The sequence below is a fragment of the Cupressus sempervirens genome, chromosome 10 (assembly GCF_028749045.1).
Source record: "Cupressus sempervirens isolate cs-2001-9-10 chromosome 10, ASM2874904v1, whole genome shotgun sequence".
NCBI lineage: Eukaryota > Viridiplantae > Streptophyta > Pinopsida > Cupressales > Cupressaceae > Cupressus > Cupressus sempervirens.
Window position 1 is genome coordinate 345976747 of NC_143127.1, and position 10534 is coordinate 345987280.

Here is a 10534-nt window from a genome sequence, read left to right on the forward strand (position 1 = left end):
TTGAAGGTCAATACCCAATATATCAAACATGACATCAAAATGAAAGACATCCTTAATCTTGTCGACTTGATATTACTTTGAGGTAATACATACATGTTTATCCTCCCCAACTAAGAGGGAGTGTTGATGTTTGGTAGCTCATGTCAGAGAATATATATATATGTACACACACACACACACACACACACACACACACACACACATATATATATGTATGTATGTATATATATATATGTATGTATATATATATATGTGTGTGTGTGTGTGTGTGTGTGTGTATATATATATATATATACATATACATATATATATATATATATGTATATGTATATATATATATATATATATACACATATAGATAGATAGATAGATATAGATGTACATATATATATGTATATATATGTACACACACACACATATCTATCTATATGTATATATATGTACATATATATATACATATATGTGTATGTATAAATACATATATGTATATGTATACACACACACACACACACACACACACACACACACACACACACACACATAGAACCATGATTAAATTTAATTGTATTAGTTATCTAACTATGAATAGACATGTCCCATTTACGGGACATGTATTTTTCTTCACGGCTTGTTACTAATTTAACTAAGAGGTCGCCGCCATTTGAAAGACACATACCAATTACATGGTAGTGCCATTACACTTGCAGCGATCCTCCAAAATTAACACCCTACCTGTTGAAAAATGGAAGTTTAGACCTAATTGTCTAAGTCCTTCCATTGCTATGGAAGTGTATGGCTCTGGTGCATATTAAATTATAGATATGAGTGGTGTACCTCTTAAGGAACTTATTAATATTATGCATTCAGGTCATTATTATGCTTAATTTGTCTTTACATATTTTGTATTATGTGCTTGCATTTTCCTTTTGAGTATTATTTTATGATTCTTCAAAATGTGATGTATAATGTTTTCAATAAATATTATACTTTAAAAATGTTAAGTGCATATCTTTCATCACCACCCCATGTTTATTCCTCTAGTTTTAATGTTACTAATCATACAAGAGATTAATCATGAAAATAATATAAGAGACAATAAACTTCAATTTTGAAAACATAAACAAAACCCATGATCTATGATTTAACTACTTTTTTACAATATTTTTATGTGAGGTACATTTTTATTGCAATCTATTTAACATATTTTGGCTACTATTAAGAAATGATGTAAATCTTCAATATCAATTGACATTGTTATTAAATCAAATCTTTATTCTATGAAGGGTAATAATTGAAGACATGGTATTTGTACAATCCATGTCATGAATTTTCAAATACTTTTAGAGAAAAAATATGTGCAACTTTTCTTGCACCAATGTTTCTATTCATACTTTGTGATACATCACTATATGATGGTAATGCAAAGATCCACAATATTAGAACTAGCTCCTAAAAAGAAAGATAAAGAAGTAACATAAAAATTAAAATTAAAAAAAGAAACAAAGAAGAGGATTGGAAGATAACTAAGACAAATAAATATAAAATCTAAAATACAATACGACCAGGGGCTAAAATTAAAAAAACACAACAAAATCAGTAATCTAGATAATAGGGTAACTGAGGTGGAAAAAAGAATGGAAAGAATGAAGAGCTCTCTCCATAGCACTGCTAACCATAGCTTCAATATTATCAAAGCCTTAAATGACAATATCAAACAACTGCATTCTATGATGGAGGTTAGTACAGGGGTCAAAGATGACATGGAAGATGAAGACAATAGGGTAACAAAAGATTATGTCAACCCCTTGTTGAAAGCTCGAGCAATAGAATGAGATCGAACAAGAAGAAGAGGGACAAAGATGACTCTCTTGATGACATACAGTTGATGAGTGAAGCAACTAAGACAATGGAAATGCTGGAGCTTAGGCTATTGAGCTAGTCAAAAATACGGTGCCCTGATTGGTTCCCCTAGCTTTTCTATTTTTCCTATGGTTTTTTTTTTTTGCTAGGCTTAACTACTCTTTTAGAGGTTGTGTTTTGTTTTGTCAAGTTCTCTTGGCCTTCTATGGCCGGTTGTTTCTTGTTGATTTGCTTATGCTCAAGACTTAATGTTGGTTTCTTTTATTTATGGTTGGATTTTAGACACCTATTAAAACCTGTTTTACTTAATCAAAACAAAACAAAACAAAATAGTATGTATTATTTGACTTTAACTAGTACAAGTAATATGGCTAGAATTTGTCAAAGCCATATTTGATAATTATAATTATTCTATACAAGTGACATTTGTGTGAAAGTTTCTTATAATTTTTTCCCCTAAAATTCAAAGTAAATATAATAACCAAAATTTAGTTAAAATTAATACTTATACATTCTTCGATTATAATTCGATTAATTAATCATTGAGTTGGAATAACTTCCAATAAATTAAGACAAGACCCCCAAAAAACATATTTTTAGCAAAATGTTATCTAAGGGGACAACTCCCATTAAATTAGAGTAGAAATCACAATGCATCAATTCGTGCATTTGGAGGAAGAGCCTCTCTACATTTTCAATAACCCTTTAAACATGGTCAAAGGATAATACATCACCATTATAGCTTAAAATTTATTAGTTCTTGCCATAAGCAGGATACTATTGCATTTGTTCAATGCAATAATATTTTTTAAACAACCAATCACATTAAATAATTTTTACAACTAACATATATTTACTATAGTTAAAAAAATTTAATACATTTAAATGATTTAAATAAAAAAAATTATCTATGTTCTCATTGGTTTATAGGAATTCGATTAAGGGGTGAAATTCAAAAAAAGTATAGTAAAAAATAAAATTTGTAACTTTATAAGAGCACGTTATTTCAAAGCAATTTTCCGCAATTTCTAGAAATTTGTCGAAATCTCCAGATATCTACCAAAATTTCCAAATATCTTTACTTGATCAATACTAGTATTCTACATTTGCATTTCCCTTCAGTTCTCCATGTCTATGTTTTGCCAAGTTTGCATGAAGAAAGTATCCATTGTCTGAGTTGTGGGTTGCAAAAAAGGATTTAATTGACTAATGAGTCTGAATGAATAGTTGAGATGTAGTTGTTGATATACTTCAATAGTGGTTCAAGAGTTTGTTCCCCAATTTTCATTCAATATAAAGCTCCCATTTCACCATAGGCAGGAAGCCTAGAAGTTGTAAGTTCCTGTCTTTATGCTTGCAAAATGTACTTTCTCATAATTCTTTGAACCCTAGGGCAAGTCTATATCTTTATGTTTGTGAAGTGCATTTTGTAATTTTTTTAAACCATTCTCAAAAAACTCATTTCTAGGTGTCACAATTAGCTAAGGTTCAACATTACAATTTTTTTATTTTATTTTTTTAACCTTGTCCATGTAATCACTTTTCCACATAAACTAAGGTACTAATATCATATTAATCCTTTTACACAATGATTGCAGGTTGAATTTCAAGTACCTTAGCAATTTTTGATTAAGTAAAATAGGTTTTTTATAGGGGTGCCTGAAACTCACCAATTAACAACAAAATACTACTTAAAGTTCATTGCTAGCAACAAAGCAACAGAAAACAACAGGCTAAACCAGGCCACTAGGACTAAACTAAATAAAAAACATACACAAAGAGGAACAAATAGACAAAAACCACCAAAAGCCAAGGGACAAGTAAAAAAACAAGAGCAACAATCAAGGCTTCATTTCTTTGACCAGCTCCATAGTCTTAAGCTCTAGCTCTCCCATGGCCTCTGCCTCAACAGTCTTCAATTGAATCTCATTTGGGGACTTGCTATATTAAAAGGGACATATGTTCTGGTCATTCTGGCTTCTTGTGCCTTGAATGCTTACATTTAATCCCGATAAACCTATAACGTATGTTCTATTCATATTCCCATGATTGCAATGTCAGTGAGAATTGTATAACATACAAGCTTTGTTCTATATCCAGTGATGATAAATTGTCAAGGCTTGGTAACTAGACCTAGGGTTGCACTTAATATAGTCTTGCATTACGTAATTCACTTGCATAAGCATGCGATTCAATTGAAAATCTACTTTCATCTTCTGTGATGAGGGATTGCTGATCTCTTCACAGTATCATGCTTCTTAATGACTGCACAAATGATCAATCAATCACCCTCTTGGCTATTTTGGCTACTTTGAATCCATTTTCGGGATCGAATTCGAAATCTAACACACCTAAGTGCCTCAAAAATGCGTTTTAAAGTTTTGGAGACCGACGTGATCGAATGCTTGTGCAGTCTGAATTTTTTTGATACCTTGCAATTCTTGGAATCTTTTCAACTCAAAATTTTTCAAAATTTTGAAATAAATTCTGGAAAAAGTCAACTCAAGTCAACTGTGCTCAATTCTAGTTTTGGTCAAACTTGGTCTTCTAGACCTCTTCTTCTGATTTCTTCTATATTTTGTTGAATCTCAGATTTCTTCTACTGCTTTACATCATATTTCTGGTGTGTCATCTTTCGATTTCATTCCCGAGGGGGCAAGATGATTACATCATTGAATACTTATTGCTCGGGGCATCTCGTTCCCATATTATGTCCTCATTCGGGGCATATCACCACTAGGGGCATCTTGTTTCCCCCTTTTTGGCATCTTTGTCATCTTTTTCATCTTGTCATCATTTGATTACAAGTATCGGGACAATCTAAACCTCGAATCCTAAGGATCAAGCCTCGTTCTGGGGATGATTCTATGTCTCATAATTCGATTTTGTTATCTGCTATTGTTCTCAAGTATTTAGGTGTTCTATCTGGATCCTTAAAGGTTAAGCTCCGTTATGGAGATAATCTTTTAAATGCTTTCAATTTCAGGTATCTAGGTGTTCTATCTGGATCCTTAAAGGTTAAGCTCCGTTTTGGAGATAATCTTTTAAATGCTTTCAATCTCAGGTATCTAGGTGTTCTATCTAGATCCTTAAAGGTTAAGCTCCATTCTGGAGATAATCTTTTAAATGCTTTCAATCTCAGGTATCTAGGTGTTCTATCTGGATCCTTAAAGGTTAAGCTTCGTTCTGGAGATAATCTTTTAAATCCTTTCAATCTTAGGTATCTAGGTGTTCTATCTGGATCCTTAAAGGTTAAGCTCCGTTCTGGAGATAATCTTTTAAATGCTTTCAATCTCAGGTATCTAGGTGTTCTATCTGGATCCTTAAAGGTTAAGCTCTGTTTTGGAGATAATCTTTTAAATGCTTTCAATCTCGGGTATCTAGGTGTTCTATCTAGATCCTTAAAGGTCAAACTTTGTTCTGAAGAAACCTTTTAAATGCTATCAATTTTAGGTATCTAGGTATTCTACTTGGATTCCTTGGGATTAAGCTATGTTCTAGAGATAGTCCTTAAAAGCTTATCAATTGGTCTTCGTATCATCAATTTCAGAACCAATCTCATTTCTTGATCCTCACATCATGCTTTGTGATTTTCTTTGAATTGAATGTGTTGCTCGCACATTCATTCAAAGAGGGGCAAAATGTAATACCCCAAAATTGGCTCATTGCCATTATACCAATTCTAGTCTATTTTGATCAATTCTAAGACCTATTCTAATAGGCAATTCTCATTTTGCTACTCGCTAATTGACTTAATTGTCAAATGCAAAAAACCCTAATCTACATTCATCATGCTCATTATTTAATCCCTATAGTATGCACTCATATTATCCACATTAAACCTATTTGATTTCAATTTAATTTAATCTAAAGTATTCATACTTTATTAAATTAAATTATCTCCTAAGGCTAATGTACTACGGAATTAAATTTATTTAATTTAATAAATATGCCTATTTTAATTAATTAAACAAAATTATTTAATTAAATAGAAAAGCTATTTTTAATTAATTAAGCAAAGTTATTTAATTAAATAGGAAGCCATTCCTAATTAATTAAATGAAGTTATTTAATTAAATAAGAAAAGTGTCTCCAATTAATTAAATAAAATTATTTAATTAAATAGAAAAGGTATTTACGAGAGCATATCTCATTTTATTAAATAAATATTCTTTCTAATTCTTCTCTTCAGTTCAAAAATGGAAATTCCTAGTTCACTGTTGATCAAATCAGAAGTGACCTAGATCACTTACTCTCACACTAAAGTTTATATGAGCTTACTGACTCTTACACTCAAATCTGAGCCAGTTAACTCCCTCTAATTTGGGAATCCTCCACCTTAACTGAACCTCATCTTCAATCTTGACCGTTGATTGAAATTGATCTCAACTGTTGGAGTATTCTAGGAAAATATATTTAAGAGACCCTCATTTCTTCATTTTGAGGGGGATGAATTGAATTGCTATCGAAGTGTTGTTGCAATTCATACTCACATTTTCTCACATTTTGCATATATTTGCATCCTTAGTTTAATTTCAATTAGTATAATATGCATATGATTAATAGTTTAATTTCAATTAGTATAATATGCATATGATTAATCTAGTTTCCTTTACTTGTTCTTGGATTAAATGCATATCTCATCATAGACTACATTACATTCTCGCATAGATTAGTTGCATATCAAATCCTTCATTCTTAGAGGGTCTGGTTGCCTGCACCTCAATTATGAGGATATTAACAGGCAAAATCTCCTTAGATAGAAGGCAACAGGTCGACTTGCAGGGCAAATCTTGGGTGAACAACATGATGTTCATTCTAGGATGAATCCACAAATAAGGACCGTGTTGAAGTGTCTGTGAGGTTCAGAGGCCCACATTTCACAGGTACACTTACACAGGTAAAAAAACATGAAGAAAAGTAGCTCACAATTTTCTCATGTAGGGTGCTATATTTCTTTCTATAATTGGACCAAGAAGGAAAACTTCTCTTTTGTCTCCTTAATCCACAGACTAGCCCACTAAGCTTGAATGCTACCCCTATTATTGATTAGATTTTTTATCATGTTAACTCCACTACTAGAACCCTAATCTTACCCTATCTCTCAAATTTTCAAAATTTCATATACACCAGCTAGTATACCCCAAAATTCTAAACGATAGTTTAGAGGAATTGGTTTTTCTAGTCTCCTAATTCAAAAGAGTTAATTTGCACTAGTAAGAATGTGTTGGATACAATTGTTAATTGTGTATTGTCTTTGATGTTACATAAATGTCATATCAGTCATTAGGAAAAGTTTACCGAGCTTAGATGGTCAGCAAAGTAATTTATAGTGACTATCGAACGTTCCTAAACGTTACACAGAAAGTTAGCTCTTACCGAGCTCACTCGGGTATCAAAGAATTTTGTAGCAGAAAGTTAATGTTAACCAAGCTCCCAAGGTTAACAAAGGGAAAGTCAATGTCTACCGAGCTCACTCGGTAAGTGAAGGAAAATTAGCTTTTACCGAGCTCACTAGATAAGTGAAGGAAAGTTAGCTTTTACCGAGCTCACTCGGTAAGCGAAGGAAAGTTAGCTTTTACCGAGCTCACTCGGTAAATGAAGGAAGGACAATATTTACCGAGTTAACTCAGTCTCCGAAGGAAGTTGCAAAGTTCGCAGTGTTTACCGAGGTTCACTTGGCTAACACTGGGGAAACCATTCTGGAGCAGTGGTCACCGAGCTGGGTCGGGCAGCGAAGGATTTTTCTAAAGAATTAAGTTTAACTGTTTTGTGCAGCCGACTGATTTTATGTTTTTCAGTTGTTGTAACTTGTAATTGAGCCGACTTGACAATCTGTAAGGTATATATGAAAGGTCAAGTTGTGAATTCAAATGATGTAGAAAAGTGTGGATGCATAAAAGTGCGAATAAGAAAATATATGAGCAAATGTTGAGGAAGGATTAGATATCCCTATGAAGCTGCAAAGTTGCATTCAATCAGTGAGGATCTAGTGAAGCAGAACAGAGATCTGTATTTAGCAAAGATAAGTTGCATATATTTCAGATCACTTCATTGTTGCTTTCTAATCATTGTAACAATGAATCAAAATTTCTTAACAGAGTTGGTTTGACAGCCATTTTGTAAATCCTCTAACAAGGTGACAATTCAGTTGAATTGTTTTAAAGACCTCTGACAAGGCCACTTCTAACAAGGTGATCAAATCCTCTAACAGGGTCACACCTAATAGTGTGTTTTGTAACCTTTAACAGGGTTGGCTCCTAACAGGGCTCACTTTAGAAGAGTGAAAATTGGTAACTAGTTACTTGGTAGTTTTTCCCAAATTGGGTTTCCACGTTAAATCTGGTGTCTCTTGTGTTCATGTTATTTCTTTATGCATGCATGTTAATCACTTTAAATGCTTAATAAGTTAACAGAACATCTATCAAGTTTCAACATTTATTTGTGTGGTTACCGAGTGTTAGCAGCAGCTGTATTTTAAGTCATCTAAGGATCTGTAGATTTATTTTTGTGGTAACTGATTCACCCCTCCCCTCTCAGTTACTCCATCTCTATTTCCAACAGAATGATGCATTTGAAGTAAGCAACTAATCAAATAAGAAATTTAAAGAAAGAGTATGAGTATGCATCTCTATCTCCATATTTTTTTGGGTAAAATTAATTGATTGATAGTGAGCTCCCATGGTGGAAACCCCTCTTTTCCTTGGTAACATGTAAACTTCAAAGCATGATTCCTGAAATATAGAACATTAGTCTTGATTCTTAGACATTGTGGTAAGTCATCTGATGTTACTACTTGGGTGATGGTAGCTAGTGTGCTAACAAAGGTATAGTCTACTAGAAGATCTGAAAAATAGTGCAAGAACTTCTAACTGGGCGCAAACATGGAAAAAAAATTGGCATAAGACTCGGCAAAGAAGAAAATCAAAGTTTTGCAAAAACAAAATCAATGAATTTAGAGAACATAAGAGCCTAATTTGAATATCAAATTGAGGATTCTACAATTTCAAATGCTACACTCATATTTTTTTGAACTAAAATATAATTTACCTGAGGGTGTTGAGTGTAATTGATGCATTGAAAAGACATAAAATCATGACCAATAGTTCTGAAAATTAGTTCAACAACCTATAAATTATCATCTAAAATCACCCATCCAAACTTGGGATAAGCCAATCAACTTATTAAAATATGTCAAGAATTTGAAACCCTAAAAAGAGTACTCGTAGCATAGGGACAAATTTTACTCTGATTCAAGGAACCCACAAATAAGTAGCATCCAATGGAAGAAGCAAAAAAAATTGGAAGCAAAAGAGAATGTAGAAGCATAAGAAGAGGAAGGCCAAGCCTATAATGCAAAGGAGAAAATTATGCGAAACGATGTTGTTGTTGAACTGCAGCTTTGGTGGAGTCATAGCTAGAAGATAGACAAGCATGATGATAAACGGTTGCTATGATGGGATGTCATTTGGAATCAAGAGGTTATACGTGGAGGAAAACTATCATCTCTTATGGCCTTTGCCAAAAGGTTTCATGCAAGCACACACTTTTTCTTGATTTTATTTTATTTTGAATATTGAGGTTGTGGTTTTGATTTTTCATAGCCTAAGCCATAAAGTCTTCCACTCCCCCTGTACAATTTGCCTTAATGATGCTACTACTAACTTTGAGTCTATTAACAATGATGAGGATTACGTTGGACATGATGAACGAAGAAATTTTTGGACCTCTGCTTCCTACCATCATCTAGTATGCTTTTTTTTCCTTCCATTTTTCTTTCTCCTCTATTTAGAATGGTGAGGTATCTACCGATTTCATAGATCCACTTAATAAACAACAAACACAATTTTTTTTTGCTGAACATTTGGATTCAAAAAATTAAGGATCATTTCTTTATGCCATTAGAGTTTTTTTAATAGTTCTTGAATTTTGTTTGTATTTATTTCACTCGTTTATATCATTAGCACTATATATTGTATTTAGCTGACCTTAGCAGGAGCATGACCATGTAGTATAAGACACCGAAGAATCAACTAGCGGAAAAATTTGGTTGGCCATATGACATGGTCCTATAGAACGCAGATATTAGGAAAATAACATGGAAGCTCTATTAGTATTAACTATGAACAAGTTTATATAAAATTGAAATGAAGTTTTTATTGACTTACAGGGGAAATTCTCTAGAGCTTACAACACTAGAAAACAATATTATACAATAGTCATCATATGTAAATAGTTTATGAAAGGGAATTTCTTTGAAGCACGTGTTACTAGAAAATCATATTTACATAATACTTATCAGATGTATGTAGTTCATATTTCAAAATGTAGATAGCTATTATACTCAGCATTGCACTTTATGGTCTAATGGCTAGGAGCCTTGAACTTGACTACAAAATGGTTTCCCTCATATCTACACATCTTTTTGCTTCTAGTGTAATGCTAATTATATTCCTTCATGTTCATGTGTGCATTGAGTCTTTCTACCATATTCTTTGTTTTCCCTCTTGTTTTAAAGGGGGATCGATTAAATGACTTGTTTTGTAAATCAGTTTCTGGATTAGATTGTGTGGAGATCTAATCCAGAAACTGATTTACATAACTATGATGGATTGTGGAAATCTAATCGCACTAATAAATGACTAGTTTGTTACATGTTATAGCCAACTACTTA